This window comes from Helianthus annuus, chromosome 17 (genome assembly GCF_002127325.2).
Source record: "Helianthus annuus cultivar XRQ/B chromosome 17, HanXRQr2.0-SUNRISE, whole genome shotgun sequence".
Classification (NCBI taxonomy): domain Eukaryota; kingdom Viridiplantae; phylum Streptophyta; class Magnoliopsida; order Asterales; family Asteraceae; genus Helianthus; species Helianthus annuus.
The window spans coordinates 51,770,231-51,782,995 of record NC_035449.2 but is presented as its reverse complement, the minus strand read 5'-3'; the positions used below and the strand labels follow the sequence as shown (position 1 = coordinate 51,782,995).

The following is a 12,765-nucleotide window of genomic DNA, read 5'->3' as shown; positions in this document are numbered from 1 at the left end:
ACCAGAACTAATCTCTTACGCTTGAGATTTTTAATTTTTCTATCTTCAATCTGTAGAGGCTTCTCTACAAATTTGAGTTGTTCATTAATCTCTATATCCTTGAGAGGTACTACGAGTGATTCATCAGCTAAACACTTTTTGAGATTAGATACATGAAATACATCATGTATTCCTGCCATTTCCTCTGGCAGTTGTAGCTGATAAGCTACAGGTCCTATTCTTTTAAGAATTTTGAAAGGTCCAATATACCTAGGACTTAGCTTTCCTCTTTTGATGAATCTTACCACTCCTTTCCAGGGAGAGACTTTCAACAATACTTTATCTCCTACTTGAAATTCTAATGGTTTGCGTCTGTTATCGGCATAACTCTTTTGTCGATCACGTGCTGCTTTTAGTCGTTCCTTGACTTGAATGATTTTGTCAGTTGTTTCTTGTACTACTTCAGGTCCAGATAATTGTTTTTCCCCAATTTCTGCCCAACAGACTGGGGTTCTGCACTTTCGTCCATAAAGTGCTTCGAATGGTGCAGCATTGATACTTGTGTGATAACTGTTATTATAAGAAAATTCTATTAAAGGTAAGTGTTCGTCCCAATTACCTCCAAAATCAATTACACAAGCTCTAAGCATGTCCTCCATTGTCTGAATTGTCCTTTCACTTTGTCCGTCTGTTTGAGGATGATACGCGGTGCTTAGATTTAGCCTGGTTCCCATTGTTCTTTGGAAACTTGACCAAAAATGAGAAGTAAAACGGCTATCTCTATCAGAAACAATTGATAAAGGAATGCCATGTAATGAAACAATTTTGTTTACATATAATTTGGCTAATTGTTCCATACTAAAGGTTTCCTTCATTGGTAAGAAATGAGCTGACTTGGTTAATCTATCTACAATCACCCAGATTGTATCATTACCTTTCCTTGTTTTAGGCAATTTGGTAACAAAATCCATTGTTATCAATTCCCATTTCCAAACTGGTATTTCTAATTGCTGTAACAAACCTGAGGGTTTCTGATGTTCAGCTTTAACTTGTGAGCAAGTTAAACATTTAGAAACATAAGCTGCTATGTCCCTTTTCATTCCTATCCACCAGAAATTTTTACTTAAATCCTGGTACATTTTATCACTTCCTGGATGCATCGTATATTTAGACTTATGAGCTTCTTCTAATATACGGTGACGTAAATTTCCTAATTTAGGTATCCACATTCTCTTTTTATGGAACCTCCAAATTCCATCTGTTCCTTGTTCTAATTCCTTAATCATTCCTTTTAATTTTTCAGTATCCTCCTTGATTACTGATTCCTGTGCGTTTCTAATTTGATTGTTTAAATCTACTTGTAGATTTAATTTAAGAGAACGCACCATTTTTGACTTTTCGTGATATTTTCGACTTAAAGCATCAGCCACCACATTGGCTTTTCCTGCATGATACTGGATATCACAATCATAATCACTAAGTAATTCCATCCAGCGTCTCTGTCTCATATTCAATTCTTTTTGCCCGAAGACATATCTTAAACTCTTATGATCCGTAAATATGGTAAACTTACTACCATAAAGATAATGTCTCCAAATCTTAAGGGCAAAAATTATGGCTCCTAATTCCAAATCATGGGTCGAATAATTTCCTTCATGACTCATAAGCTGTCTAGATGCATAAGCTATAACCTTTTGACGTTGCATTAATACGCATCCATAACCTAACTTAGAAGCGTCACAAAAGACTACAAAGTCTTCAGTTCCTTCTGGTAACGCTAGTACCGGTGTATGGGTTAATCTTTGCTTAAGAATTCTAAAGGCTTCTTCTTGTTTTGGTCCCCATTCAAACTTAACAGATTTACAGGTTAACTTAGTTAAGGGAATGGCTATTCTAGAAAAATCTCGGATAAATCTTCGATAATAACCGGCCAATCCTAAGAAACTTCTAACTTCAGTTGGTGACTCAGGGGTTTTCCATTTAGTAATTGCTTCGATCTTTGTTGGATCTACATGAATTCCTTCATGATTCACTAAATGTCCGAGAAATTGCACCTGTTCTAACCAAAACTCGCATTTTGAAAACTTAGCATAAAGCTTTTCTTTTCTTAATAAACTTAAAAGTAAGTGCAAGTGCTTTGCATGCTCTTCTTTACTTTTAGAGTAAATGAGAATATCATCTATGAAGACAATTATGAATTTATCCAAATATGGCTTACATATTCGGTTCATCATGTCCATAAATGCGGCTGGGGCATTGGTTAAACCAAATGGCATGACAGTAAATTCATAATGACCATACCTTGTTCTGAATGCGGTTTTAGGAATATCCTCTTCCTGTACCTTTAATTGATGATATCCTGATCTTAAATCGATTTTAGAGAAAAATCGAGCTCCTTGAAGTTGATCAAACAAATCATCGATCCTCGGTAACGGGTACCGATTTTTAATCGTGACTTTGTTCAATTCACGGTAGTCAATGCACATTCGCATTGATCCGTCCTTCTTTTTAACAAATAAAATCGGTGCTCCCCATGGCGATGAGCTTGGTTGTATAAATCCTTTCTCCAACAATTCGTCTAATTGTTTCTTTAGTTCTTGCATTTCAGCGGGTGCCAAACGGTAGGGTGCTTTGGCAATCGGTGCTGTTCCTGGTAACAGGTGAATTCTGAATTCAACTTCCCTGTCTGGCGGTAGTCCTGGCAATTCTTCTGGAAAGACATCTGAAAATTGGGATACTACTGGGATATCTTTTAATTCTTTTCCTTTGGTGTTAGTGATTATAGAAATCAAATACACTATAGATCCTTTTCTTATATAACTTGCAGTTTTCATCACAGAGATGAATTTAGTGGATCTAAAGGGTTTATCTCCTTTAATTATGATCTTTTCACCTCTTGGTGATTTTATCTGAATTGACTTTTGATCACATAAGATATTGGCTTTATTGGCTATTAACCAATCCATTCCTAATACGACATCAAATCCTACCAGATTCATTGGGTAAAGGTTTGCAATAAATTTTTGATTAAAAATTTCTATTCTCGCTCCTTGTAAGATTTCAGAAATTTTAATGGTTTCTCCATTTGCAGTTTCTACTAGACATTCTTGTGGTAGTTTAGTTAATGATTGATTTAGGAGTTTGCAAAATGAAGTATTAATAAAACTTTGGTTGGCACCAGAGTCAAATAATACTTTAGCAAAAATATCATTAACTAAAAACGTACCAGCAATGACGTCCGGAATTAGTCTAGCTTCGTCTGCAGTTAGCATGAATGCTCTAGCATTTTTAGGATTTTTGTTGGTTGCAGCTGGAGCCAATTTCGGACAGTTTGTCCTAATGTGACCTTTTTCTCCACAATTGAAACACATTCCATTACTGGATTTCTTCTTGCAATTCTCTTCCTTGTGTCCTGGGACCTTACAAAAATTACAGTAAGTAGAACATCTTCCAGAATGCTTCTTTTTGCAGGTTTTGCAGTATGGTGCAGAGGTAGAACCTATATTTCTACGGTTGGAATTCCCAGAACGGAATTCTTGAGTAAGCCTTTGGGTTAGGTTTCTCCTCTGGTCTTCTTCTCTAGTACGAACTAACTCATCTGTCAAGGTATTGGCTAGTTCTACAGCTTCCTCTATGGTTTGGGGTCTAGCTGCCTTGACTACATGTCTAATCTCTCCAATTAATCCCCAGATATAACGGGAGATTAATACCGGTTCAGGTGATGCAAGGGTAGGTACTATCCTAGCATATTCAAAGAATGTGGTAGTGTAACCCTTACTGTCTACTCCGGTCATTCTTAGGTTTAGAAACTTATTTGCTATCTGTTCCTTTTCATTGGGAGGGCAGAATTTCCTTTCTACCATATTCTTAAATTCCTCCCATTCCATGTTATAAATCCTATCACTTCCTCTTGACTGGAGGATAGTGTTCCACCATTCTAGGGCTGCATTTTTAAACAGATTTGAAGCAAACATTATCTTATCTTCTTCAGCACATTTGCTTATTTTTAAAACAGCCTCAGTTTTCTCTATCCAGCGTAGAGCTGCAATGGGTCCTTCATTGCCCGAGAATTCTATTGGTTTACAGGACCAGAATTCCTTGTAAGAACAACCATGTGGCATGGTTCTTCTTCTTTTGGGAATGGGCGCTTGAAGTACAGGTCCATTGTTCACGCTGTGCTCCGGTTCACTTGGTCGTTTACTGCTATGCTTACTTTTATTATTCGCTTCTTGAACCGTTTGAATAATAAATGGCATTGCATCTATAATTCCTTGTGCCACTATATGTTGAACGGCACTATTATCCATTTGGTTTCCATTGTTATTGTTGTCCGGATTCTCATTAACCACGTTATTGTTACTCTGGTTATCGTTATTCAGATTATCTTGATTTCCCTCGTCGGCCATCTGAATTTTAGACATTTACCAAATATTAATATCACAAATAATATTTGAATATAGCCAATCACATGACACGCACGTTTAACCAAAAACGTCGAGCATTGCGACTTTTACTCTATTTATATAGTATGCATCATTACACACTAGTACTGAAATTTAAATTACAATACTGACTGGAATGTAAAGCTACAATACTAATAATAAGCATCCGTAGTTTTTTTTTCTAACACATACACACATATATTATTTTATTATTATTATTATTATTATTATTACTGTTTTTACCATCACCTTCACTGATATGGATTCATCCAAAAATCCATATTACGCTCATCGTATTTCCATACGAGGCGTTCTCCCACCTGTCGCATACGATCACTGCTTTCTAAAATTTCCTCCCCAAAAGTCCTAAGTTCCTGGACATTTTCTGCACTCATTGGGGGTGCAGGTTCTAGGACTGGGTTTGGAAACTGAGGTATGGGTTCCTGATACGGAGGCATAGGGGCCTGGTACGGGTATGGATTCTCTAAAATTTCCCTAACATATGCATCACTAATGTTGTAGGGATCTTGAGGATCTAACCCTGGATAAGCTCCTAAGTTGGGTATTGGCACATTTTCCTGTATTGGGTTTTGTTGCACGTAGTCCCTAACATCATCCCACCAGGGGTCGTAATTGTTTGGGTCTAGAGGATCAGGTGAAGGTACCCTAGGTATTTCCTCCGGGTTGAAATTAGGCATTTCTATCTGGTTTTCTATTTCCATGGGTTGATCAGGATTTTGTGGTTGTGGTGCTAGCATTTGTTCCAGGTTTGGGTCAGCAGCAGTGGTTGCTAAAATATGGATATTAGCGATACCCCTATTGAGCATATCCTGATTATAAGCATCAGTTTCTCTTTTTGCTGCGGCTAACACTCGCTGTTCCTGCAACTTTTTCATTCTTTTCCTACGCTCGTGCGCTCCCCTACTGAACCATCCCCTCTTTTTCTGAGGAAATGGCTCTTCAGACTGAGCCTTAAACACAAAGATTCCTTCTTCTGTGTCAGCAGAATACCCTGAGAGGGCAGGCTGAGAAGAGGAGGTGCCTTCGCTCCTAGGCGAACCAGACAGTTGACGATAAGCGTCAGAAGGTCCTTGGTCACTCATACTGTAAACTAACAAATAGTCAGATATCACATAACAAGTAAATACAATTATGCACGTATTTTCGTAATTTATTTCCTAACAATTTGAATTTTGATGTCAGCAGAACACTTCTGCGGCTGAATCAGTGGCATAGCTCTGATACCGCCTTCTGTCACAGCCCCCGATCCCTAGTTCCCGGGAATGGGCGGCCGTGAGCCAGTTTTGGTGGTATCGTATTTATTTATCCAATTTGGCAGCGGAAATTTTCATCAGGACCGTAGTTAGGAAATATTAAATCAGACTAAACCACCATGTTTTATAACATTAAACATATGGGTAAAACCCAAGTTTTCAATACACACTTTTCATAGGAGTACATCCTATTTATTTGAATAAAAATATCCATTTTATTATTAGGTAACTTTATTGCCACTTTTCCAAGCCTTCAGTGCTGTCCAGCTGGCTTCTATTTGGCTTTCACATTTTGTTACCTGAAACGCGTTTTAAAAATATTTTGTCAGTGGGAAATACTGGTGAGTGATTCCCAGTTTAATCAAGTTTAAGTAAAAACCAATTTGCAATATTGAGGGCACATCCGCAATTACATTTGTTTCCAAGACATCACAATTAACATCAGTGGTACGGTCATACTCAACTTATGGGATGTTACCACGCCAGTAACCAATTTTGTATACAAAACCCCAACATACCCACTATAATTGTATTCTTTACAAATACTCAATAACTGCTTTATATATATTTACTTAAGTGAGGTTTTGTAAAAACAGTAAACAAAAAGGTTTACAAAAAGTGAATCAACTCACAAAAATGAGTTCATAAAAAGAAGGATCACTCACTTTGCTGTTTTAGGTTTTTCGTAAGGGTTTCCTGGAGATAATCTATAAATTACACAAAGGCACGTGTGTTAGTATAATAACCCATTTTAACATTAGTAATACCCTCCCCGAGACGGTATTCCAACGACTACGTCGGGCAGAACCACGACAGCCGTTACGGAACCCTAGATCAATCGGGCAGCGTATCTAATACGTCTCCAGGGGTTATAATACTTACATCGTAGCAGAACCTCGCTATTTTAGGGGGTATAATGCCCGGCTATAATAACTCCCTACAGAAATTGTGATTTGAGATTTAGAATGTGAACGACGGAAACTGAAAGCCCGTTGCCTTCTTATATAGGGTTGTAATTGGACTTCCTCGCGGCCCGCGTGACATTAGGGCTGGGCCTACGCGGCCCGCGTCAATCCTGGTCAACGGACTAGCTTGTCCGGCTCACCCCCTAGACTCGCCACGATGATGACACGTGTCATCACCGGGCTGCGCCACTATCTTGGTCGCTCGCGGCCCGCATTAAGTTGGATACACCTTTACGCGGCCCGCTTGAACTTAAAAATCAAAGAATTCTGGTTATATCCTCGCGCGGCCCGCGTTAAGTTGAGGTGAGGTCCCATGCGGCCCGCCTCAACTTATTATTTATTGTTTTTAATTTATTTTATATATTATATTCTATTTTGGGCTCGGTTTTCATATACGGGGTGCATATATTAATATATTTACAATATATTAGGGTGTCAGAAATATTATGAGGATGTCGGTTTTACCGAGGGTTGTTATACCTTCAGTCCCGGTGAAGGTCTGTGGCTTACAGTCCATAAACATTTTGAATGTGCACGCAGGCGGGTTGGGTTGAGGTTACGCTTGCTGACCTAAATGACGGAAGGAAACACATTATAGGAATGAAAAGACGTGTACGTGGTATAAGAGTAAAGAGTACTTGGTACATTCCGTACCAGCTTGATAGGCTGCTAAAGCCTCAGCCACCCGGGTATTGATTAAGTCAGTCAACTCAGCCTGAGTCATGTTGATGTTGCCACGTCCGTGTCCTCGTCCACTCATGATTCTATATATGGAGATGAACCGATTCAGGAAATCGAAACGAGATGGATATCAAGTATCAGGTTGATATTTACGTACTACCAAGTTCACACATAATAAGGCAGAACCCTTCTCACGCTCGATAAGCCTCACTGGGACTTGCATGCACCCCACGTTATTATTAAGTGTGCACCCATAATAATAAGGCAATTTGCATGCTTATCTCAGTGCCTCTTAGCTTGCGCTCGAAGTTTCCCCCGTACAAACAACACAACAGATGGTATCACAGGTCTATGATTCACATGAGTCGAAGAGTAGTGTCACACTATCAAGTCACTATGGTGTTTAATGTTTCATTTCATATATGTTGTGAGTGTGTGACTGTTAAGCAAATAATGTATAAAGTGAGAGAGACGAACCTTGCAATCTGGAGCTGAGTGTCATGATCGATTCTTGAAGGTGTTCGGTTATAGTCTGGTTTTACAAAACGTTTTAAAACCTAGTTCACTATAACCAGTGGCTCTGATACCAAACTGTAACACCCCCAAAATACCACCTGCGGGAACCCCGCGAGGCGTGTTACACATCAGAGTCTGAGCCACCAATCACGTTGAACCAATGATAAATATTTAAATAAAACATGTCATTAATTGCCATGATTAATTGTCAAACAAAATATTGATTCACAAAGAGTTATATAGCGGAAGCATATGATAAGTCGTTTAGCAATTATTTCATAATAAAACTCAAAACCAATGTATCAATTATAAGTAATCCAATAGCTTCGATCCATGACCACTCCAGCACTTCCAGATAGCAAGTCCATGTTCCAAGATTAACGACCTACAAGCATGCAAACAAGTGTGTCAGACTACGCTGGTGAGTTCAAGGTTTCGTTAACGTGTTGTATTACCAGATATATGTTAATGCGATTTAATGTTGTGATACGATGTTGCTCATGTTAGTTACCCTAGGGAATACGCCCTTACGTAACCGAGGAGTGTGCCTCTTAGCAACCCACTATGTTGTTCACGCTAGTTACCCTAGGGAAAACGCCCTTACGTAACCGAGGAGTGTGCCTCTTAACAACCATAGTGAAACCCAGATAATTAGTTCACCCCGTCCCTATGGCCCGGTGTGAGGTTTCCCACCTAATAGCGCTATCAACTAATTACCCCCATTGCCCTCCAGGCAAAACACCAAAACCGATTAAGTTGTTTACCCAATGTTTCCCTTCCAAATGTTTACCAGTTGTCCCAAACCACCGGGACGCATGCTTGAGAAAATGCAATGAACTCACCTGAGATTGCTCGGCAGGTTATACCAAAGTTACTTGAATTAAGAATGGTCAATCACGTCCTAACAGGATTATCATATAAGTCAGGTTTGGTTCAGGTAAAGCACGTATGTTTCACACAAGTTATCACGTTACAAACACGTATAGGTCATGGCAACACTTTAACAATCAAACAATGTGCGATTAGATAGGCCCACTGGTAATCGGCCCAACATGTTGTGCGATCAGCACAACCTTGTGCGATCCACAACATGTTGTGCGATCCCTATACTTCGGCCCAAATAACAATAACAGGTTCAATTAACATATCGGCCCAATAACGAATGAACGAATAACAATCTTGTGCGGCTGGGTGGGTTGTGCGATGTGACTTGGGCTTGTCCGGCCCAATCCGACTAACTACACCTTGTGCGATCCGCTTTATTACCCAGCCCAAGATTTCTCACCCGGCCCAACAGCTAAAGAGTTCACATACGGACCTCAGCCCAACAAACAAACAAAACAGAGTTACTAGTGCGGCCTAATAGAGCATGTGCGATCCAAGGGACTTGTGCGATGGAAATCATCTTGTGCGATTAACTTTGTGTGTCCGGCTTGTGCGAGTAGCTTGTACGTTTGGATCAGATCTTGAATGATCTGATCTTGTGCGATTGGGCCATTTGTGTGACAGGAGGCCTTGTGCCATCGGCCTTATCATTCCGGAAATCATGCTAGTTAGTTACAATCCATTTAGTAGTTTCCAAGTTTTACCAACTCAATTAACAGTTTCTATTCTTGTAATTATCGATCAAACAAGCCAATCCATCATAAATTCATATGAACCCTAATCTTGTTCAAGCATAACAACAACTTATCAAATCACATGATTCTGTCCGATTATACAATATACCACCGATTACATGCATTCAATCTTAACAAGTAATCCGAAAACAGAATATGGCAACCGATTAATCATCTAATCGGTTCTGGTTCTATATCATGTAATCTTATACACAAGAACATAATCAATCAAATTAAAAACCCTAAATCATCATGCAAGACTATCATAGTACACACATCAACACGTAATCTATAACTCAAACACGCAAACAATCATAAGCACACTAACCGGTTAATGATGGCAAGAGGGTGATCCGAACAAAGAATGTTCCTTGTTTGTCTTGTGCCGTCGAGTTTGAGTGAGAGAAGAGGGAGCTAGGGTTTTGAGTGTGTGTGAGGTAAATTGTAACGAATGAGGTGTATATCCCACCATCTAATTCGTATAAGTGTAGTGGGCCGAAGCCCTTCATGGGTTGTCTATGTGTTTCGGTTTCAAAAGAGAGTGGGCCGAGAGTGTCATGAGTCGGCCCATTAGCTTGTGCGATTGGCTATGTGTTGTGCGGTTCGGATTAAATAGATATATACATATTCACATAATACATATTCACATAACATGTCATAATGTCATACATTCGATAGTTCAATCAAGTTCACATACGTTGCATACAGTACAAAGACGGGTTTGAAATACGAGTTGTCACACTTAATATGCTTCTTTTAGGTACTGAAAATTATTCTCACATACTATGTTATTTCAATGCTTAATATGTTCTTTAAAGACTGATAATTAGTTTAAAATAACATTTATTTGTAGCCTCCAATGTGTTTATTCAAGCATTAATATCATAACAATAATCATTCAAAGTAACACCAATTGAGGAATTGGAAAATTTAGAATAGCATTAGATAAAAAAAAAGTAATAAATGTCCTAACTAATGTTTTAGATAGTATTGTCACTTTCGTTATGTAGCCCATCTAAAACATCGATCCACTAACAGACGGCGCATATATTACGCTCTCAAAATCTAGATACTTTCGGCTCAAGAACTATGACATTCTTCCGTATTTTCCATTACTATGTTTCAATTCCTCTTTGAGCTCAATAACCTCATTTCTCGGATCTTTGGTCTCAGTTAAATCTTGTTGAGATGATTCGGTTGTCAATTTCTAGTTATCGTTTTTTTCCTAAACACAGGCTCGAAACTTATCTCCCATGTTGCTTGTATTGTTTTATCCCTGTCATCAGAAAAAAAAAATAATGAAGAATAAATATATTTTAAAAAATAGTTGAATTAATCTATTTTTTTACAAATATAAACCTAAGAAAAAGTTAAACCAAGATTTATGATTCATGGAATCATATTTCTTTCCTGCTAGTTGCTTAGTCAAACAAGTATAATTTTCTACAACATTCAAACACCAAAACCAAATAATTCCCTGTATTCTATGGCATTCTACTGCTACATCAACAACAATAGCATATTTAGAACATCATAAAACAGCAAATTATTGAAAAAAATAAGATGATAGAAGTTTTGCACATTAAAACATAAAACAATATAAGTAATTACAACAAAAGTTAGAGATTTGTAAAAAATATTCCTAGCTACATATACCGTTTATGTAACATTTTCTTATTATTGAAGTCCTCTGTCATTTTCTTCATAAAATCCAAAGTTATTTCACCTCCCTCTATTCTTGCACCAGCATAATTGTCTCTAGATCTGTAGTTACAAAAACAATTAAAAAGCCTCTTAATAATAAAATTTCTAGCACATTTTTTAAAGGATGCAAGCGTAAAAGATGCACAAAAAGAAAGCTACACATAACTATATGACCAATTGTGTCTATTTAAAAATTATGTTACGATTCAGACCAAATCCCCTTCATAAAACTTGACTTATTGATAATTAAGCCACCTCTAAACCGACCCCGATCTTATTCCTAGAAACCGACCTTGATCGTGTTCCTGATAATGTCAAGCTCCAAAAATTCATTAACTTCACCAGCGATTACACCAAATTATCTGTCACATAGGAACCAATAAATTATATGATACTAATATGATGGAGGAAGAACCATGTTACAATAGTAAAAGGCAACATACAGTTAAAATAACATGTGTTTTGCTAATAGTTACCTAAATAGCGATAAAAAGGCAGATCTGATGAATCGAATTCCGGAGCTTGGTGACCGAGATGGAGAAGCAAGTGATGGTATTGCTATTTCGGCGTCCCGGGTTCATTTGCGATGGTCGATCAACGTGTCTCTGGTTTGTGGTTGTGGACGACAATATATCTGGTAATAGAGGGCGAGAGATAAAATGTGGACGGTGATACTTTCAAAATCAGAGGGGTTCGTGAGGTTTGATTTAGGTTTTCTGCGAGTGACAGAAAGATGGAATGGTTGGTGGCAGTTTTGTATGTGAGCAGTAGTAGTCGGAATCACAGTAGATGAGAGAACGGGAATATGGAGGCGGAAACAATTGTGTTAAAATTTTAAAAGGATTGGATTGTGTGAAAATTTTAAAAAGGATTGGGTGGGAAATTCGGTGACTTGGTGAATATTTCTAGGAGTTTCTATATGAACTCCCTAAAAGCAAATTATATAGAGAATGTATAACAAATAATTAGGTAAAAAAGTTTAGTTATAAAAGATATGATAAAATTGAAGTATGATGTTTAAAATCTTTTTAAAAAGTGGGCTGGAGTTGACCATGATGGATGTAACGTGTTATAATGAAATGTGTTATAATGAAATGTGATGGTTCATCACTTCATATTATGTTATATCTGGTAATATTAACTAAGGGTGTGAATTTCTTACACAATACGAATATAACATGAAATTTGAAGATTTAGAATTAGTCTCATATGAGTTAATTTCAGGTGAACCCGCGAACCTGTTTAGCTAAACGGTTCGGGTTTGTGTCAACTCGGACGGGTTGACCCGTTTAACCCATTTGTATTATATTTTAATTTTCATAATATGTTTTATCTCATAAATTACAGAGGTAATGTATTTTATGCCATAGCTTAACTTAAAAGACAAATTAACATAAGATTTTATAATTAACTCTAATAGAGCCTTTACCTAATTCTTTTATTTTACAAAACAATATAAAGACTAAATATCAATTCCAAATTAAATTGACCCTAATAGAGCCTTTACCACCCTATTTGACTATCAAAGGTCATAGTTGACCCTATATGATCATCAGTTTCTAATATATTTTCTCAAAATGGTATG

The 12,765-nt window shown here is 37.6% G+C and overlaps 1 long non-coding RNA gene across 1 annotated transcript; it reads right to left on the bottom strand.

Annotated features, from left to right (window-relative positions):
• Positions 1-10,311: 10,311 nt before the first annotated feature.
• On the bottom strand, positions 10,312-12,072 carry LOC110922233. The gene is made up of 4 exons (XR_002582989.1): positions 11,657-12,072; positions 11,473-11,542; positions 11,133-11,240; positions 10,312-10,752 (listed from the first exon to the last, which is right to left on the bottom strand). It is a non-coding gene; the product is annotated as an uncharacterized LOC110922233 (long non-coding RNA).
• Between the last annotated feature and the right edge of the window lie 693 nt (positions 12,073-12,765).